The sequence below is a fragment of the Pogona vitticeps genome, chromosome 1 (genome assembly GCF_051106095.1).
Source record: "Pogona vitticeps strain Pit_001003342236 chromosome 1, PviZW2.1, whole genome shotgun sequence".
Classification (NCBI taxonomy): domain Eukaryota; kingdom Metazoa; phylum Chordata; class Lepidosauria; order Squamata; family Agamidae; genus Pogona; species Pogona vitticeps.
This window is the reverse complement of record NC_135783.1, coordinates 313,920,495-313,933,731: the sequence shown is the minus strand read 5'-3', so window position 1 is coordinate 313,933,731 and position 13,237 is coordinate 313,920,495. Positions and strand designations below refer to the sequence as shown.

General features: G+C 41.0%; 1 protein-coding gene across 2 annotated transcripts in view; it reads right to left on the bottom strand.

Annotated features, from left to right (window-relative positions):
* Nucleotides 1-1,059: 1,059 nt before the first annotated feature.
* Nucleotides 1,060-13,237, bottom strand: part of AKAP6 (A-kinase anchoring protein 6) — a 335,833-nt gene continuing 323,655 nt past the window's right edge. For both annotated transcript variants that reach the window (XM_020788446.3, XM_078392147.1), the window contains one exon: nucleotides 1,060-2,027. The gene's annotated coding sequence lies outside the window, so the exon portion shown is untranslated. The remainder of the gene's footprint in view (nucleotides 2,028-13,237) is intronic.

Genomic DNA, 13,237 nt, shown 5'->3' with positions numbered 1-13,237 from the left:
TAATGGTAGCTGTGGGCAAAGGAGTAATTGATAGTGGAGATGAGGATGTGGGGGAAGGTAGGCTTCCTAATCCTAGCATTTCAGATCAAAACTAGAGATGGGCATGAACCCTAGGTTTGGTGTGGTTCATTTATTGGCCAAACACTGATCCAAGGTTTGGTGCTCAATCTTCTCCAGCAGGTGCCCCCTCAGAGGCCATGCCCAGAAGAAATGGGTGGAACGCTGCCACTGAATGGGGGCCTACCAGAGGGGGCAGAGCACCAAACTATGGATCAGCTGTTCAGCTGGTAAACAAACCATGCCAAACTGCCAATTCGTGCCCATCTCTAATCAAAACTTCTCAGTTCTTAGAACTGTGCAACACAGTGGATTAGATGTAACTTCCTCAAGGATAATGGAGCCTCCCGTTTCCCCAGAAATCCTTTGCCCCGCAATACTCTTTAGAGATAGCATCTTTATATATGATGCTTCATCTATGATGCTTGAAGTTTCTCCAGAAGGGCTTCTTAATTCCTGACAGTGGTGTAATGCTAGCAGCATAAGCTGAGAGGTTCATATAGTCATGTTCTGTTGCACACCAGCTGCATGATTCTGTGATAGGACATGCCAATGCCAACTTCTTAACTTGCAGCAATTAACCATTGAACGTTTTTCCACTGATGTTACACTGGCGGACATATGCAATATTCTGGTCACTGATGCAATAAAATGGAGGAATCACTGCTGCTAAGATTCTACGAAAGTGAAAGCAATAGCAAAACTAATAAATGTTCTGAATTTTTTTTGCTTGTGTTTTTTTGTTTGTTTATTAAATCTGCACAAATATCTATAATCTTCTATTCTAATAGTAGCATCACTGACTTCTATGATATGGTATGTATTTAAGTGATACAATGTAAATTTAAAATATATTTGGGTAAATCTCCAGTACCTGCATTGTACATAGACATAATTCTTCATGTACCTCTCTCTACAGGCGTAGGGCCTAGTGGCCCATATTCTTCTTATCCAATGCATACACTACTGACTTTTAAACAGAATGTAGGTAAATGAGAGCCATTTTTATATTTTCCCCAATAAACTATGTTTATTATGCCAGTTCTAATTATCATGCAATCTAGTGGTTTAAGGCTTATGTTTTCCACACCACTGGGCATCACAAACATTAAAGCATTTTATATTGTCATTATACATCAATGTTTGCACTTGGTTATACATATATACAGAAATTATTCACACCTTGCTATTTTCTTCCTTTAAGCCAACATAATTTTACTGTGAAACCAGATTTTTAATAAATGGTATAAGAAATACAGCAAGGCACAATTTTTAAAAATGTGGGTTGTTTTTTTTTCTGATTACCACCTCAAGAAGCATAGTAGAAAACCAAAATGTTGTACTTTATTCAGTAGAATGTTAACAGTTCTTAATATACAACACTATATGTAGCTGTTTCTTGAAGTGTTGCATAGATTAAATTTCTTTTGAAAACAAAAAGGATAAATTTTTGTTTATTTTGTGTAAGTTCAGTTATGTTGCATAAGAAGCCATTGATTTCCTGTTGCTGCACTCAAATAAAGCTTCCATTCTAAACATAAAATATTTTCAACAATATGCATTATACACAGAAAATACCAAATTTGATACATAAAATAGAAGAATTAATGACATTTACACTTCTGAAATAGTGACCCAATTATTCTGTGGAATTGCAAAAAGTCATTTAAAAAAAAAACTTAGCGAGTGAGAGGTTGTACAGAGGCCTAGAGAGCTGGAAGGATAGGTTGTTTAGAGGTAGCTTGGGAGAGAAATCCATATGAAAAGAAATGGTCTTGCTACAAAGCAAAATGATAATTGAAAGAGGACCAGCATATGCATCCTGGTCACAAAAGCCAGCATGGGCAAATCACATTTGGAAAGAAAATTTATCTTGGGAGTCAAGTGTAACAAAAGGCAGTGATACAATGGAATTAGAGGTCATCTCAGGGTTTAGAGGAGAAGTCTGCACCTGAAATGCAGCCAGGTTTCTAAAGGGAAGAAGAAAAAAGTAATAGCATGTTACATAAAAGTACATTTTAATTTGCAAAACACAAGCTTTCCCAGAGCAATGAAAAATATAGTTGTGCTGTTATCTCATGACAATATTTTTATATGCAAAAATGACCATATATGAGCAACAAACCTGAGGTTTAAGTCACTATCAGAAAGATACCATTTCACTGATGTGCAAAACTCATTGATTTTTATAGAACAAGATTTAGTTCAAAAGGCACAGGGGAAATAATCAGGTTTGACCTTTTTCCTCAATCCCATCATTTCAGGTGTCTGTGAACTTACCTTCTCTACCTTTTGAAAGTATACCAATCAATAGGAATGCAAGAGTCAATAAAGGCCAACCAACCAATATAATCTCCAGTTCTAAACCCATTACCTGGAAGTAAGTCCCATTAAAACCAGATGGTCCTACTTTAAAGTAATCTATTTAGGCTTGGGCTGTAAGTAGGTTACACAGTTTACATAAACAGAATCATAATCTATTTAGGTATCATTTATAGTTACCTTAACAGTGAGCCAAAAAAGGTGAGAGGGCTCACACAAACAATTCACAAATGCACAAAACAAGGCTTAATACTGCTTTAATTACAGGATCGGTAAATTTTCCTGACATAGAATTCTTCTGGCCTGGAATTTAGGGTTAACTCACAGAAGAGAGAGTCAAAGCTTATGATGAGGATTTTGATGGAATAACTGTTGGAATACAGTGAAGAGATTACTACAAAGTAGCCCTTTCAAGCATTTCCTAGGAGGCATTCCAGGCTTGCATTTTATGCCTTCCAAATTAAGTGGAAATTGCTGGATCTATCAAGTTACCTTCTTCTTTGATCTTATTTGCTGGAACTGACCTTTCTATTTTTACGGAAAATGTTTGCACAAAATTGTAAAAAGGAGAGGCGAATGGTTTAAACAAGCCACTAGCATGCAAAGTTTCTAGCGCATGCATTCTTAAAACTTGGAATGGACTTTTAATTTAATAAAAAGTCTCAATCTTGGCATGAGTTTCAAACTTCTTAAATTTGTATACTTGATGAAAATATAACTATTTCTACTTAACTGAAATTGGGCATTCTGGAATCGTTTGAAGCTATATGTGTTTTTCTGATCCTAAACAATAAAAATAAACCAACAAAATAAACCATATTCTGTCAGTTGGCCTGGAAAATGAGTTGATAAAATAATCTAACTTGTATATATGGGCCTTCCTCAGTGAGGTCAATATGTAGAAAAGAGAGTTCAAGTTCTTTTGCAAGGAAGAACTGGGGGTGGTACTTTCGGGCAAGAAATATCCTTCATGGTATGACTGGAAGGAGATCCCTGGCATTTCCAGTAAAATGGGTTTGGTAGCAGATGGTGTGATGAGACCTCAGAATAGGACATGATGTGGGGCTAGAGATGAACAAATAGCTAGCCATGGTATAGTGTCCCTTTAAAGAATGAATGCTGGGTAGGTGGGACTCGTCAGCCCTGGAAGGCAGCCCATCTAGGAGAAGGAAAACTCCAATTTCAAACCCCTACTGAGGTGCTGCCATCGCTGTCCATGCCATGAGGGAACAGGCCGGGTAGGTGGGACTTGTTCAGCCCTGGAAGTCAGCCCATCTAGGAGAAGGAAAACTCCGATTCCAAACCTCCACTGCCTTGTGGCTATAACCACTTATGGAAAAGGCTTCAGGAGTTAACCTCGAGGCAAAATTGGGAGCCGGAGTCCCAGAAGCAGTTCGTGTCATTCTGTCAACTCCTGCGACATCGCTGAAACCAGTTGTATTGGCTCTTGCCTTTCCACTGGACTATTTCAGTGACATGGAGAGGGGGGATTTGCTGGTTGTGTAACATATAATCCATATGATTTTACCCAGGCTTTGTGCCCTGGAGAGGACACTCTAGCCTTGTGTAAAGCATCAAAACACTAGACACTGTTCCAAGTACTCCATACAGAGCACGTTACCATAGTCTCTTGAGACTGAAGGATGCCTATGATGAAAGAATGAAGTCTATAGGTGGAAAAGACCAAAAGTAGTAATGAGAGCAAACTGTGATAATGGAAACATTAAAAATTATCGATTCTGTTGTGTCTTTTTTTTTTTTTTTTACAAGTTCTCACTTCTATGGAGAAACAAAATTGTACTAATTTATCTCCACCAATGAGTTGCATTGTGGCTGAATGGAGAAAATTATAACTCCTGTATTGAACTTTTTGAGGCTGCTTAAAGAATTGTTATTTCCTTCCTTTAATGGTCAGTTTTATAACACATTGATGAAAGAAACAGATTCCCACTTAGATAAATTCAGCAGCAAAATATATTTGTTCACAACAGCTTTCCTCTGGCTTGCAGCTGGAGCAGAAATCATATGAAATTAGTTGAGCTACATTAGTAAATATGCATACTGTCACCTTTGCGAACTGAGTTTATTTTTAGGGTTTACATATACCATAGATAATTTTTCTCTTAAGTATCACAGCACCACATAAAATCACACATTTTAATGAGCTTACAGCACAGGTGCTCCAGGAAAAAAAAAGGTGTTTGCCATTTATCTTTCAAATTAAATAATGTGTTTTTAAATAGTAACTTTTTTCATAATACACTTATGGGAACAACATTTATCTGTCACATTTTAAGAGATGTATTAGTAATAAATGTAAATTACCTTTGGAAAATCAGTAATTAGACTCATCAAAAAAATAAACAATCTGCCACCAAAAAGATAATCTTTAGCATAGTTAAGTATAATAACTGTTATTTGAATAAGTTAACAAATTAGGGTAGATTGCCTCTAATTCATCTCCCATAGCATGAAAGATGAAGCTAAAGTATCAGCTAAGCTCTTGCAACGGGGGGAAGGAACTCTTAGAATTTAGTAAAAAAAACAAAACACAGATTCCATTGCTTGAAGCACATTGTTTCTTTTTACTGTCTTGAGTTAAGACCCCTGATCCAGGGCTCTATAACAATGCACACAACGGACCTGTACTCCTGTACTTGTCACTTAAATTTATGAGAGTAGTTCTGTTTCTTTAAAAGTATGTGTGAGCACAATAAACAGGGAAGCCCATGGGAGTGAAGAACAATGGTGCACAGACATCATCCACCAAGCACCTTATTCTATAGGGGAGGGAATCTGGCAGCTCCTTCATAGGAACATAAGAAGAATGATTGGTCCATCTGGCCCAATATTGTAAACTCTGACTGGCAGTTGCTATCCAGGGTTTCAAGTGTGGATCCAGTCCTACCTGAACACATTGGTATTCCTTGGTGGTCTCACATCCAAGTACTAACCTTGCTTAGCTTCTGAAATCAGACAATATTAGGCGTGTCCAAGGTGATATGGTGACCTACCATGCCAATAGTGGTTGCAACCAAAGCATTTGGTGGACAAGATAAAAGACAAATGTGTGCAGAGCCATTTCCTCCTGTCTTCTCTCCCCACTCTCTCTCTTTGCCATCCCCTTTGCCACCCCCTTTTCAATCTTTGTCCCCTTTCCTACCTACTGTTCATTGAGGTGCTGGGAAAAAGTTTTGCTAGAGGCTTGAGTTGATTGCTTTTGAATGGAAGCATGGTTTTGTAACAGCAGAGAATGTGCTACTTCAAATCATCTATTCACAAATAAAGAGAAGCTTTGTGAGAGTTCCCTTCCTTGATGTTCCACTACTTGTGGGAGTCCTAACAGCACCATTTGTTAATATTAGTATTTCACAAATATTTATGCATCTAAATTTCCCTAGAATAAATGGTGTTTCTATATTGCTACTGTAAACAATGTTAATTAAAGTTATTAAAATACAATATTAACAAACCAGATTATTATGATCCAGCTCAAGACACAAAAAAGTAGGCACCCTAGGAATTTATGGAGGTGGCTATGAGCTGACAACACTGAAAACCAAGGAAGTACAGAGGAATAGAGGTTGTCTCCAAAATACCATTTTTAAAAACAGACAGCTGGCCCAACTTTGCTCAAATCACAGTTTTATAAGGCATTTATCACTTGTTCCTCCTTCAAATGGAGAGCAACAAAAATTATATCCACAGGAAAGCAATGCAGTGCATGTAGTTGATGTTCACATTTGAATGCACACCCAGTTTCTATCCTTAGTTCCTGATCTAGCAAGCAATTTGTATATGGATTCTTTGTGATGGTGTCTCAACTTCAAAATACAGATTCATGACCCAGCCCTACGAATGGTTTTTCATTGACTGTTGTTCCTTCTAAGACTTAGAGCAACAAGGATACATTAACCCACAGCTATGAGACTATGAGATATTTATTCTGCAGTGGGGGGGGGAATGCTATAGTTACTTCCACTTGCAAGGTTCTAATAGAGGGGCAGAAGAATACAGCATTTCCAACTGAAATCATGAAAGTGTGATATTTCAGTAGGGCAGCTGGTACAGTACTTAGGTATCATGGCAAAAGACTAAACTGGACCTGTAGGTAGACTGGACCTGGCATGTTGCTCCCTTTTGCACTCCTTTCAGCATGTCAGGTAACTCAGAATTTAGACAGTTGCTGGACACCTCCTCTTTCTTACTCTCTTTACATGTTGCCATGTTTGTCTGTGCAAGCATTCTGGACAAAAAACCCCAACCAAAACAGAAGCAAAGAACCAAGAGACAAAAACATTGTGGTATCTTAATTGCTATATTTTAATGTGAATTTTTAGAAATTGACCAGATCCAGATCATGTTAGTCTTTTAAGGTGTTAGTCTTTTAAGGTGCCACAATGTTTTTGGCTTTCTAGTTAGTTTGTTTTTGTCTGATTGGCTATCTTAAAAATCAACAGGTCATATCTTTGAGTAGAACTCATAAGGCTATGCAACAAGAAAAGCCCAGCACAACACCTACAGAATACTCACTAGAATTCTAATGATGTTTGTTTAAGATTTGCATAATTTGCCACATCTAATTGCAGCTAACTAAGTCTGTAAACTCCTTCATGGATTGCTGCCTTGTCTTGGTGAAGGGGCTTGAGTAATTCAGAGAAGCTATGGGCTATGATGTGCAGGGACACCCAAGATGGACAGGTCATAGCGGAGAGTTCTGACTAAACACGATCTACCTGAAGTAGGAACTGGCAAGCCACTCCAGTATCTTTGCCAAGAAAACTCCATGGACAGAAACAAAAGGCTAAAAGATATGACGCTGGAAGATGAGCCTGTCAGGCTGAAAGGCATCCAAAATCCTACTGAGGAAGAGCAGAAGACAAGTACAAGCAGCTCCATTGCTAATGAAGTGGTTGGGCCAAAGCTGAAAGGACCCTCAGCTGCAGACGTGCCTGGAAGTGAAAGGAAAGTCCGATGCTGCAAAGAAAAATATTGCATAGGAACCTGGAATGTAAGATCTATGAACCTTGGTAAACTGGATTTGGTCAAACAGGAGATGGCAAGAATAAACATTGACATCCTGGGCGTCAGTGAAGTAAAATGGACAGGAATGGGCAAATTCAATTCAGATTATTATCATATCTACTATTGTGGGCAAGAATCCTGTAGAAGAAATGGAGTAGCCCTCACAGTCAAAAAAAGAGTGGTAAAAGCTGTACTGGGATACAATCTCAAAAATGATAGAGTGGTTTTAATACGAATGCAAGGCAGACCTTTCAACATCCCAGTAATCCAAGTTTATGCACCAACCACCAATGCTGAAGAGGCTGGAACTGACCTACAACTTCTTCCAGAACTGACACCAAAGAAAGATGTTCGGCTCATTATAGGGGACTGGAATGCTAAAGGAGGGAGTCAAGAGATAAAAGGAACAACATGTAAGTTTGACCTTGGAGTTCAAAATGAAGCAGTGCAAAGGGCTAATAGAGTTTTGTCAAGAGAACAAGCTGGTCATTACAAACAATCTTTTCCAACAACACAAGAGGTGACTCTACACATGGACATCACTAGATGGGCAATACCGAAATAAGATTGATAATATTCTGTGCAGTCAAAGATGGAGAAGCTCTATACAGTCAGCAAAAACAAGACCAGGAGCCAATTGTGGCTCTGATCATCAGCTTCTTATAGCAAAATTCAAGCTTAAACTGAAGAAAGTAGGAAAAACCACTGGGTTAGTCAGGTATGTTTAGTCGTTTAGTCGCGTCTGACTCTTCGTGACCCCATGGACCAGAGCACGCTAGGCTCTCCTATCTTCCACTGCCTAACAGGGACCTAACAGAAGCAGAAGACATCAAGAAGAGGTGGCAAGAATATGCAGAGGAAATATAGCAGAAAGATCTGGATATTCTGGACAACCCATATAGTGTGTTGCTGACATTGAGTCAGACATCCTGGAGAGTGAAGACAAGTGGGAGTTAGAAAGCATGGCTAACAACAAAGCCAGTGGAGGTGATGACATTCCAGTTGAACTATTTAAAATCTTAAAATATGGTGCTGTTAAGGTGCTACATTCAATATCCCAGCGAGTTTGGAAAACTCAACAGCGGCCAGAGGATTGGAAAAGATCAGTTTACATCCCATTCCCAAAGAAGGGCAGCACCAAAGAATGCTCTAACTACCGTACAATTGCACTCATTTCACATGCTAGCAAGGTTATGCTCAAAATCCTAAAAGGTATGCTTCAGCAGTATGTGGACTGAGAACTCCCAGAAGTACAAGCTGGATTTAGAAGGGGCAGAGGAACTAGAGACCAAATTGCTAACATGCGCTGGATTATGGAGAAAGCCAGAGAGTTCTAAAAAAAATCTACTTCTGCTTCATTGACTATGCAAAAGCCTTTGAACATGTGGACCACAACAAACTATGGCAAGTCCTTAAAGAAATGGGAGTGACTGACCACCTTATATATCTCCTGAGAAACCTATACCTGGGACAGGAAGCAACAGTTAGAACTGGCTATGGAACAACTGATTGGCTTAAAATTGGGAAAGGAGTACGACAAGGCTGTATATTGTCCCCCTCCTTATTTAACTTATATGCAGAATATATCATGTGAAAGGCCGGACTGGATGACTCCCAAGCCGGAATTAAGATTGCCAGAAGAAATATCAACAACCGCCGATATGCAGATGATACAACTCTGATGGCAGAAAGTGAGGAGGAATTAAGGAACCATGTAATGAGGGTGAAAGAGGAGAGTGCAAAAAACGGTCTGCAGCTCAACAAACATTAAAAAAACCCTAAGATCATGTTCACTGGTCCCATCACCTCCTGGGAAATAGAAGGGGAAGCTATGGAGGCAATCACAGATTTTACTTTCTTGGGGTCCATGATCACTGCAGATAGCGACAGCAGCCAGAAAATGAAAATACACCTGCTTCTTGGGAGGAAAGCGATGACAAACCTAGACAGCATCTTAAAAAGCAGAGATATCACCTTGCCAACAAAGGTCCGCATAGTCAAAGTTATGGTTTTTCCAGTAGCGATGTATGGAAGTGAGAGCTGGACCATCAAGAAGGCTGAACCCCGAAGAATTGATGCTTTTGAATTGTGGTGCTGGAGGAGACTCTGGAGAATCCACTGGACTTCAAGGAGAACAAACGTATCCATTCTAAAGAAAATCAATCCTGAGTGCTCACTGGAAGGACAGATCCTGAAGCTGAGGCTGTAATACTTTGGCCATCTCATGAGAAGAGAAAACTCCCTGGAAAAGACCCTGATGTTGGGAAACTGTGAAGGCAAGAGGAGAAGGGGGCGGCAGAGGACGAGATGGTTGGACAGTGTCACCGAAGCTACCAACATGAATTTGACCCAACTCCGGGTGCAGCGGGGCCTGGCGTGCTCTGGTCCATGGGGTCATGGAGAGTTGGACACGACTTAACAACTAAACAACAACAACAAAATCATGTAAATAATATTGGACTTGCTGTGGAAGCAGCACAGATGAATTTTCAGGTTACAATGGATTACATGAGTTGAAGGTCAATGTGAGTCAGTCTTTTTTCCTTGACAGATGTAGAGTTTTTTCCCCCTCTGCTGCGGGGGGGGGGGCTACCCTGTGTGATCAGTTCTTTTCAAATGAATAGGAGGTGTGACTACAGGTGATGTTCTGGTGATGTACTAAGCTGTGCATGATGTTTTGGACAGCAGGAACACCTTCCGCTGGAATCGTTCACCCTAGATATTCCAAAGTTTTAAAAAAAATTACTAAGCTTAGGACTAGATCACCTCATCACTGCACTGATTCATTAGTTTAGTGCTAGATCACCTCTTCATGGACAAAAAGAGAGGGAGATAAAATTGATATGAAATGGAAACAACTTAGACAAACTACAGCAGACTATCAGGTTTCTGTGGTATGTGTTTGTACATTATGGACGACTCTGCAAAACTGTCCCTTTTCTCTAATGCCATGCAACACTTTAAACGGCCAATCGACTTTATAATGAACTATAAAAGGATTGGCAGAGGATGAAGACAGAGGAAAGAGGGCTGTGGTGTAGACCAAACCATGTCTGATCGAGGGGCCATGGAGACGCTGACACCAAAACAATCCATAGCCTCTGTGTAATCACTTAATCAGCAAAGCTAAATTGCTCTGATTCAGCTTTGGCAGTGTAGCCACAGCCTAACAAGGTTCAGGGGCACGTCTTGGTTGTGTGTCTGATCACACGTTGAATCACACAACAGAGATAAACTCTAACACCACATTAATAAACAGCAATTAGCTATGGCAAGTTACACAAATCTTGAATAAACACTAGAGATGGGGACAAATAAAAAAATGGCGATTCATTTTGATCTGTTATTTGTCGAGATTAACGAATCAATGAATACGAATATACAAATATTCAATGAATTGACAAATCGATCCATCGATCCATCTGCACTTTAAACGACTATAACACTGCCCCCAATGACCTAGAGACACCAAATTTGCAGGGAAAGCAGGCTTTTGAGCCCCATCGGGGCACTGAGATAAGTTGGCAGCAGCAAAGTAGAGTGTGTTGCCGCATCGGGCACTCAGGCACACGGCAGCTGGAAAGCAGGCTTTTGGGCCTCATTGGGCACTGAGGTAGTTGGCTCTGGTCTTCTTCAGCAATATCAGATTTGCCTGCAAAGGAAAGGTTTTGGCCTCCAGGAGGTAACTGAAGTTGCTTGCAACTTCCAACAGCACCGGCAGATGAACAGGGTCGGTGCTACTAACAGTGGTTAATCCACGGGGCCATGGGGCTGTCAGAAACAGATCAGCTCAGCTCTACAATCTGAAGGTGGGCGATGGGGTGACACACGGACAGGCTTTGGGTGGGTCTGAGACAGGCCTAGGAAACTCACCTGTCACAGTCACCAACATCTCATTAGACTTGCTGACAACCTTCAAACAAACAAAGATGCTCGTTTAGAACTAGAAGGCTAGGGGGGGGTTGCAACTTGGTCGCTGAGACCACCCAAATATGATAAAGATAGCCCTTGGAGGTCTTGGGGGCTGAGACAGGCTGGCCCTCTTGGCACATTTGGGATGCCAGGACCAGCATTGGGTGTGCCAACTGCCAGGAGGCCTGGCTGGCCCTCTTGCCACATTCGGGGGGTGCCGGGACAGGCTCTGGAAGTGCCAAGAGAGGGTTGGCTGGCCCTCTTATCACATCCAGAGGTGCCAGGACAGGCTCTTGGTGCACTGCGAGAGGGTTTATGCTTGGATGCCAAGAGGGTCGGCCTGGGTCTGCCCCAACCAAAGGCTGTCTGCATGTCACCCCATTACCATATCGCCTGGCTTCAGACTGCAGAACTGATGTGGTTTAACCTGTGCCAGGCAGGAGTTCTCTTCTTCCAGTCAAGGAGGCAGAAGGTGGAACAAACAGCCTGCTGGGACTATGTAACCCAGCAGGCAGTCAGGGACGCAGGTGGAAAAAACAAAACCGCTGGGACTATGTAACCCAGTAGGCAGTCAGGCAAGCAGAAGATGGAACAAATAGCCCGCTGCGACTATGTAACCCAGCAGGCAGTCAGGGAAGCAGAAGGTGGAACAAACAGCCCACCGGGACTATGTAAGCCAGCAGGCAGTCAGGGATTCCCTGAGAGACAAGAAGCCTCTCTAAAATGAACTTTTGAAAACGGAATAATCCTCCCACCTAGACACCCCCCCCCAAAATAAGTACTTTTGGAAGAAAAAGGAATGATGGATCCAGCCACCCACCAAATTCCGTGAGACACAGAAGCCTCTCTAAAATGAACTTTTGAAAACTGAATATAAAGGAAAAGAGATTCCACAGTCACACGACAACAGTCTCCCCACAACCAGATGACACACATACACACACACACACACACAAGCCTCCAGAAAAAAAGGTTTGATTGATTTGAAATAAAATTAAGCCCTTCCTTCTGAAGAAGTAGCCTAAGCTGCCTGAAATCCCTCCCCAAATTCCCAGTAAATTTGTTGATGATTGATGATGATGATAAAAAAGAAAAATATAAGTCTTTGCTTTGCTGCCGCAAAGGCGAAATCAGAAGAGCACCAGCGAGCTCTCTGTTTTCACTCCAGAGACCACGAACAGAAGTGGGGAACGGCCAGACGGGAAAAGTTTATATGAAGCATCTGTAAAAGTAGATTCACCTTTCAGCAGCGCTATTGGCTGCCAGAACGCCAATCCAGGATCTCTGTCCTGATTTGCCAGAGCTTCAAATTGCCGCCAGTAAGCGCAGAGAGGCCCCCAAAGGAGTAACGAATATAGATGAATATGAATGGATTGATGAATAAAACTGAGGAAATATTCGGCAAGCCATATTCGTCCTGATTTAAAATTTTACAAATACGGATCGGCGAATATATGATGAATTGGCTATACTAATCAGAAAAACTGATCCGTTTTTATATTCATCCCCATCTCTAATAAACATCAGTAGGACTCCAGCCAGCAAGTGACTTGAAGAAGTAATGGAAGAGTGCAAGCCTCAGTGTTACTTCCCAAACATAATTCAGTGATAGAGAATCTCCTTTACATGTTCCCCAAATAAGAAGAAGCACTTCACTGCAGGAAGCCAAGCACAATTCATCTCTCTGCGACTGAAATCTTACCATCAAGGGAACATGCAGGACAGGTGTCTGGAGAAATGCACCCAAAATGCTGGAATCATAAATACGGTTCCTAGCTTACATCACACTTGATTAAAGCTGCCCAAATACAAAAGCAAATGGAACAGCTGAAAACAGTGTCTAACTAGCTGCACTATCTTTTTTTTCATCCAGATGTAAACAGGCAAGGATCATGTCCTAGTTTTCATAAAATAAAAACTG